This window comes from Marmota marmota, unplaced genomic scaffold (genome assembly GCF_001458135.2).
Source record: "Marmota marmota marmota unplaced genomic scaffold, marMar, whole genome shotgun sequence".
Taxonomy (NCBI): Eukaryota; Metazoa; Chordata; class Mammalia; order Rodentia; family Sciuridae; genus Marmota; species Marmota marmota.
This window is the reverse complement of record NW_026000005.1, coordinates 26,302,660-26,310,690: the sequence shown is the minus strand read 5'-3', so window position 1 is coordinate 26,310,690 and position 8,031 is coordinate 26,302,660. Positions and strand designations below refer to the sequence as shown.

Genomic DNA, 8,031 nt, shown 5'->3' with positions numbered 1-8,031 from the left:
TCCTCCTCCTCCTCCTCCTCCTCCTCCTTCTTCTTCTTCTTTTTTTGCAGTGCTGAGGGTTGAACCCAGGACTTTACACCTGTTACACAACTGCTCTACCACTGAGCTACATCCCCATCTATCCTCCCCCTTTTCTTGAGACAGGCCTCACTAAGCTGCCCAGGCTGGCCTCAAACTTGTGATCCTCCTGCTTCTATCTTCCCAGTAGCTGTGAGTACAGGTGTGTGCTACTGCACCTGGCTCAATCTCATGTTTCTTTAATGAAAAATAAAGTATGAGTGCATGTATTCTTCATGTATTTATTCAGATTATTCTACAGGGTTCTTTTTAAAAAATATATTTATTTTTTTTTTAGTTGGACACAGTATCTTTATTTTATTTATTTTTATTTTTATGTGGTGCTGAGGATCAAACCTAGGGCTTTGCATGTGCTAGGTGAATGCTCTACCACTGAGCCACAATCTCAGCCCCTATTCTACATGTTCTTAGAGGTGAAGCAAGATATTTTGAAAGCCCAGATATCTTGTTCTCTTCTTATTCAAACATGAAACCTATTAGTACCAAATCAAGAAATATGATTATGGAAACAGGAATTAGGTAGATTAAAATAGTGGAAAGATGGAAAAATATTTAATTTCAGTATTCTTAATGTTGACTCCTCCCTTGGTTGAATAGTCTGCATGACTCTGTGGTCTGGAATCTTCTGTGTTTGCCCAGTCATTGGATTCTCTTCAGTACACTATCCATCTGTGTAATATAAATTCCATGTTTGACTATCTTGTTCATCACTGTATATTATTTACAGCACATAGAACATGGCTGGCCCAGCTAAGTCCCTCAATACATATTTTTAAATGGATAGAATCTTATAGTTCTGGAGGTTCAAAACCTATAAATAAGAGTTGGTATGGGAAGGCTGGTACCACACCAAATTTTTGAACACTAAGATTCAGTTGTGCTAATCAATCATTTGCACAGTAAAATTAGCCATCTGTCCTGTATTAAATCCTCCTTGTACCATCCTGGAAGAACCTGGTGTGGGGTATCTTAATCCAACTGTTATGGTTTGAATTTTTGCATCCCAACAAATTTATGTTCTGGAAACTTATCCCTGACGCCACAGTGTTGGAAAGTGGGGCCTAATGGAAATTGTTTAAGTCATGAGGGTTCTTCCCTCATAAATGGAGTAAAGCCTCAATAAAAAAGCTCTCTCCAGTGTGTTGATCATCTTTACACTTCTTCCATTGAGGAACAGCGTTTCCCTCCATCTGGAGGATGTAGCATTCAAGGTATCATCTTTGACGCAGAGATGTGACCCTCAACAGACATCAAATCTGCTAGTGCCTTTATCTTCCCAGCCTTCAGAGTTGTGAGCTAATAAATTTCTGTTCTTTATAAATTATCCAGCCCATCTTATATGTTACAGATGCACAACGTGGACAAAGACACAAATCAAGCATCCAACCAAGCCATACCCTGTTAGAATCTTTTCTGGTAAGTTTGTAGAAATATATGTTTATTGAGATTTTCCGACTAAATGTGAATCTGCATTAAAAGTGGTGCATTTTGAATGTCAGTAGAGGGGGCAGAGAGAGAAGAGGCGAGGGGAGGGGAGGGGAGGGGGGATAGTAGAGGATAGGAAAGGCAGCAGAACACAACAGACACTAGTATGGCAATATGTAAATCAATGGATGTGTAACTGATGTGATTCTGCAATCTGTATTTGGGGTAAAAATGGGAGCTCATAACCCACTTGAATCAAAGTGTGAAATATGATATATCAAGAATTATGTAATGTTTTGAACAGCCAACAATAAAAAATTAAAAAAAATAAAATAAAATAAAATAAAATAAAATGTTGGTGTTAGGGCCCAAACCCAATCTCCTATTGTGCACTTTAGCAAATTAAAACAGAAGTTGATTACATACCTGAAAAAAAAAAAAAAAGTGGTGCATTTTGTTTGTAAGTAATTCTTATTGCTACTAATAACACTACTGGGAAATACAAAGGAACTAACACAAAGCCATTTTAAGGGCTGTTTCACCAGCCAGTTTTAATGCTGCTAATAGAACTTTGGGCATCCAAGTTTTGTGCATACTTGGAATTTTAGAATAACTATTTAATTTCTGTTCTTACTATTTCCAGAGTGAAAACATAAAGTTTTTTGAATTGTGTTTGGTGAAATAACTTGCAAGTATGTAGAGTTTTATTAAGATACATTTTATTCTACTGAGAGGCAACATAGATGGTAGAAAAAAATATATCTTTCAAAGTCCCAAATCTTGAGTTTGAATATTTTGGGTCTGCCACTTGCTGGCTAAATGGCTTGGGTAGGTTCTTAATTTTTTCTGGGCATTAGCTTCTCATTTTGTAAAAAGAAAATAATATTTTTGTCACAGGCCTTTTGTGAAGACTAAATATGAGTGTTTAGCCTAAAGCCAGCATTCAGTAGGTACCTAAAGAATGCTAGTTTTTCTTCCTTTATGGTATATAAGTATTTACTTACTCAGTTTAGCCCAAAGTTCTTTAGAAGACTATTGGGCCTACTGGAGAAGTAGTTCAAAAAGTTTTGGAATGCTTTCACACAAAATTTCTTATGCACAGGATGAGAATTCAAGGTCAAATTAGAAATGTTGAGATCATCTCTTTACTTTTTTGCTCACATATTTAGTAAGTTATGTCACAATAATTCTGCTGAATCATCCCTGGAGGGCCCTTCATTTTTGTCTGGATGGCTCAGCTCTTACCTTTTCACTTGGGTAATTCTCAACTGGTCTAAGAGTTCTCTTTTCTTTAAAATATATCCTCTACTCTATGTCAGTGCCTGGTTTCTAAAATACAGATAAAATTATATTAGAGTTGACCCTTTGTTATCTGCAGGTTCTGCATTTGTGGATTCAACCAAATGAAGACTGAAAATATATTTCAAGAGGTAGTCTGCTTCATGCACCTGGGAGTGTACTTCCATTGAATTAAATAGCCCTATATGCTTTTTCTAAAAAAAGAAGAAAGAAAAAGAAAATTTAAAAAAGTGACTGTACTGAACATATGCAGACTTTTTTTCATGATTCCCTCAATAAGACAGTATAACAACGATGTACACAGTATTTACATTGTATGAGGTAATATAAGCAATCTAGAGATGATTTAAAGTATGTGTGGAGGATGTGTTATCAGTTATATTCACATATTTATGCCAGTTGACACGGCAGATGTGGATTAAGTGGCTTTGGGTATCTGCTAGAGTTTCTCGGGGATACCATGGGACATGGAGGTCAAGAAAAGACTGTGCTCTTCTTCTCATGCTTTACAGCTCCCATTTGTCCATGAGTTAAAACTCGTCTATGAAAATTCTTAGCATAGATTAACGCTAAACAACCTTACTATTTGATTTTTCTTCCTTTCTACCTTACATTTTTCTTACATTGGCCCTCTGTCTTCTGACAGCCTTTCTGACTTGAAAAGTAGTTCTATCTAGAAAATTCTCCCTCTTTTCTGTTCTTGGTGATCTGCTGCTCATCTTTCAGGACCCAAGTCACATATCACTTCTTAAGATCTATTGAGCATGTGGACATTGACAGGAGTCTGGTGTTGTGTTTACTGTTGTAGTATAGCCATGTCCATGTTGGGTAGGGGTGTGTAGTCCCCTGTGTTGACAGTTCAAGTGATGACACATACACATTTCATAAAATTCACTTTATATTATATCAATAAAGCAATTTATATATTGGCTCTCTGAAAATAGAATTCAAAACAAAATGCACAGTATTAAAAGATGTTTAAAAAAAGCCACATTTTGAAATAAGAAGTCTACACATTTCGGTCAAGGAAAACTATCATAAACGAACTTCAAGAGCAACTTAACAATAAAATTTGATCAAGAATACAACATTAAAATCAAGATACTGTTGTGTGTACTAATTATAAAGTATAAGAAATTTTAACTGCAATGAAAACCTCCAGTGATGCTTAAGTTGATGATATTGCAGTTTCTGATAATAAAACTATAGCATCTTATGAATGTGGTCTGAAAACCTTAAAAAAAATGAGTCATTAATTGATCTGCATGTGGAGAATGTTGCTTCTCACTGTTTCAGTCTACCTGCCAAAGCTCAGTCAATGAAAAGTTTCAGAGAGTTCTCCATGCCCTGGACACTGTGGTAGGCATTGTGGAGATGATAAAGAAATACAAAAAAGTGCTTCTTAGCATCAAAGGGCTTTCAATCTGTCTCCTTCTCAGCTCAGCTTCACCTTGGACTCTCTCTTCTGTCCTAACACTCAAGGCTCTGAGTGTCATTCTTTATTTTCGCTGGTCTTCTGAATTCAATTTTGGGGCTGAAGTTCTGTTTCCACGCTAGCTCATCAAATCCAACACTCCAGTTAGGACAACCATGGTCTGCATCTATTTCTCTCCCAAGAAGGGTATGATTAACTGGTTATTGTAACCCTGTTGTGCCCCCTTATTTGCATTCAATTACTTTCACCTCTGTTACTAGATTCTTCTTCAGCACAGTCATGTTTCTGGAAAGGACTAGTTTTTACATTCATTTTTAATCCCCATTTAGGGAGATTTCTGCTTCCCCCATCCCACCCACAGGAGATTCTGGAACTCCAAACTGACTCAGGGGAGGTGTCACTTTCCAACTTTTCCACCTGAGTTTTCACTAATGTCTCATCAGCAGGGAGAGAGAATGAAGCCAAGGGTAAGTAGATGGAGTGATTTGAAGAAACAGTTGGATGGAGACTCCTGAAGTCAGGACTTTTCTGTGGTCTGGTCCTGGGTATTGAAATGGCTCTTCTATTCAGGGTCTAGTTTCATGAACTCTGCTGCTAGACATTTTTTTCCTAGTGAATATTTATTACCCTAACTGTAATCCTTCATTTAACATAATATAAAAATTGTGGAAAAAGAGAGTAATTAGTAATAAATCATCATCTCATCCATTAGCAGTAAATAATGCCACTTTGTCAAAGTCATAATCATCAAGCAGTCAGCTAGAGGTGATTATGTGTGCTACCCAATTGGAATCAGTCCAAAAACAAACCACAGCTCCCGTTTATTATCCTAATTATGCCTTAATATGATGCCATCTTTTTCTCTCATAAACTTGATGACAATAAAAGGGTAACAATGAAAATTGACAGGATAAGTGAGCAAGGAAGGTAGCTCGAGAAACCTTCCAGCCCTGCCACCCACCAGCCTCTTTAATTTCTGATGTTGAAAAAGGCTATAGGACTCAAGGAGAAAATTGAACAGAATAGGGGAACTCTTGGGCTGGTAGATGCACGACTATGTAGGATAATCTTTGGCCTGTTAGTCCATTAATCAAATTATATCGTCATTTTATGCTGTTCAGTGGTAACCCGAGAGTGTTACCTTGGAATTGTGCAAAAGAGAGGATATGGTTCTGACATGCACACAGCTTAGCTAACACAGAAATGAGCACAGTGAGAACTGCCTACAGTGTGCTGAAAAATAAACTTTCATCCCAAATTATTATTAACTTGAGATTTTCCAGACCATTTAAGAATAGTGGAATTGATAGTTAAATGAATGCAAAAGGTTTTTGTGTAATAGGTTGTCCTGAACTTTTACCTAAGGATTATCATTTACCTGGTTTGGGTGGATCCATGATAGGAGGATGGGACTTCTGTGTTGAGGAAGGTGAGTGAAGGACAGTGGAGGCTCAAAACCTAATTTAAAGATCACAGTTAGGTGAAGAAACCAGGATGAAGGACAGAGAAAGAATATTGATGTGGTAATTGTTTGGGAGGCCCAACTCAGGAAAATTAGGACATTCCCTAGGATCAGGTCAGTAGAGGACCTGGTGAGGGATTTGGGAGCTCCTCTCTGAATTAGTTGCTCAGGTGATGATATGTTGGGACTATGATCTGTTGTGAACATCTCCTTGAGAATTTGTCCATATGGGAATGAACCTCTTCACAGGCCCAGTTGGTCACAGTGACTGGCCCCATGGTATAATTTCTAACAGGGTGTCTCTGCTTTCTAGTCACATGGTTTAGTTCAAGGGTATTCCCCAAACCCAAACTTTACCTGAGTCCCTTCCCTGCAGATTTGAAATTGAGAATGTCAGAAAAACGATCAGATGCTTACTGGGGAGTGGGACCTTTGAAAGCTGCCTTGCTGTGGGGTGGGCATTTCATTTCTGCAGTGTGCACCAAAGATACCGAGCATGTCTGTTTAGCTTCACTATTTGGTCTCTATAACATTCAGACAGAAGCAGAGTTAAGAGGTGAGACATACTTTTAGGTGTTTTCTGCCTCCTGGATCCACTCTCTTTTGTGGTTGAGGTGCATTTCCATCTTGAATTTCCATAAGGTGCTCCTATACCCTAATGATAAACTCACTTTTTTGGTTTTTACTTGTCTGGATAGGTTTCTGTTACTCACAACTAATATAGGAGTCAAAGGGCATAGGAGAGAGGATGAGAATGGATAAAATCTTGAGGAGGAGGAAAAGCAGGTTAGATGAATAAGAAACTTGGTGATCCTCATTACAATTGCTGAATCTGAGGGTGTGGCTTGTGCCCAAAGAGTTCAGAAAAACCTTCTAATGCTCCAAGCTTAAATCACATTAAGAGATGTGAAATTTACTTGTGATGGGCCTCCACTCTGCATGTTGGTGCCCTGTAATTAAAAACCTCTGTAACAAGGACTACCGTCTTTGGTCCTTGGGCTTAAGCTTCATCCCCAGCCATCTGCTACCTCACATCTTATGTACAGCTGACCTTTAAGGGAGCCTCTTTCAGTTCCTGTAGTGGACCATGTCATTCCTAGCTCCTGTGTCTCCAAAACAGTCTCTCTTCTGGTTGGAATCCCTGTTTTTTTTATTTTTATTTTTTATATTGTCCATCTGAGCATCCCTTAGGTGTCCTTCCAGGCATCTCTTTTCCTTAAACCTTCCCTCAACCCTGTAAGCAGAGTAAGCTCTTCCTCCATTATTCTACAATTGTCGTTATGTACTTGTTTATGTCTTCCTTGCAGACTCAGTTTCTTCAGGGCAGAAAGCACATGGTAATCATCTTTATATCCTACATGTGAGAGCACAGTTTCTGGACCATATTATGTGCTCAATAAATATCTATTGACCCAACTTAATGAACCCCCTCAAGCTAGAATACAGATGAAGGTCAGGCATGAGCGGTGGGAGTGTGCTGCTGCGGGCTTGCTGACGAGGGTGTACTTCTAGCAACCAGGAGATGAAAAACAGTGGCAACTGAAGAGGCATGGTTGTTTTGAAGAGAATGGCTACCTCTACCCTAACTTTTATACCTTTACAGATTATGGGCAGAGAAAAACACTTGGGTAGTCAGAAGACCATAGGCTGAAGGAACCTTCTTTAGGGGGAGGTCTGTAATCACGCAGATGCACAGTCCAAGATTTGGAAGAAACAGGATTCTTCTGATCCCCCATTAAACTGCAGTGTCTAAATCTGAATTTTGTTCATGATTTCTGAGTGTCGTTTCCCCATTTTCATCTGCCTAAGGGACATTGCCAACTTGAATGTTTCCATAATTTTAAACTTAATGAGTGTAAAACTAACTCATCAGAATACCTCCCACCCCAGCTCCTCCTCCAGTTTCCTTTAGAATCATCTCTCCTTCTCAGTCACACACTCTCAAATGTTGGAATTCTCTCCTCCTAGCAACTGAATAACCTGAGTCTTCCCATTTCTCTCCTTAGAATGTCCATTCTTCATTCCCAATTTCATTGTCATCATCTTACTTCATTCCTGGACTATTACAGTAATTTTAAGGTTTCCCAACCTTAAGATATTTCACTCTACAATGTGTCTAACATGCCAACACAACTAAATTAGCCTTCCCTTCTCATCATGCCAGTTTCCTGATAAAAATATTCAGAAGCATCCAGCATAGTGCCATACAAAAACTCTGTGCGTTAATTAAAATCACAAAATTTATTACAAGTGGGAATTGGGACCATAATATTGAGCATATGAATTGCTTCAATACCAGTATTATTATAGACAGAAACATTATTTTATAGAT

At 38.3% G+C, this 8,031-nt stretch overlaps 1 long non-coding RNA gene across 1 annotated transcript in view; it reads left to right on the top strand.

The window, feature by feature from the left end:
* LOC125618196 overlaps window positions 1-5,923 on the top strand; it is a 21,415-nt gene extending 15,492 nt beyond the window's left edge. Inside the window, exons 3-4 of the long non-coding RNA XR_007349447.1 lie at window positions 1,427-1,494; window positions 2,882-5,923. This is a non-coding gene — a long non-coding RNA (uncharacterized LOC125618196). The remainder of the gene's footprint in view (window positions 1-1,426; window positions 1,495-2,881) is intronic.
* Window positions 5,924-8,031: the final 2,108 nt, after the last annotated feature.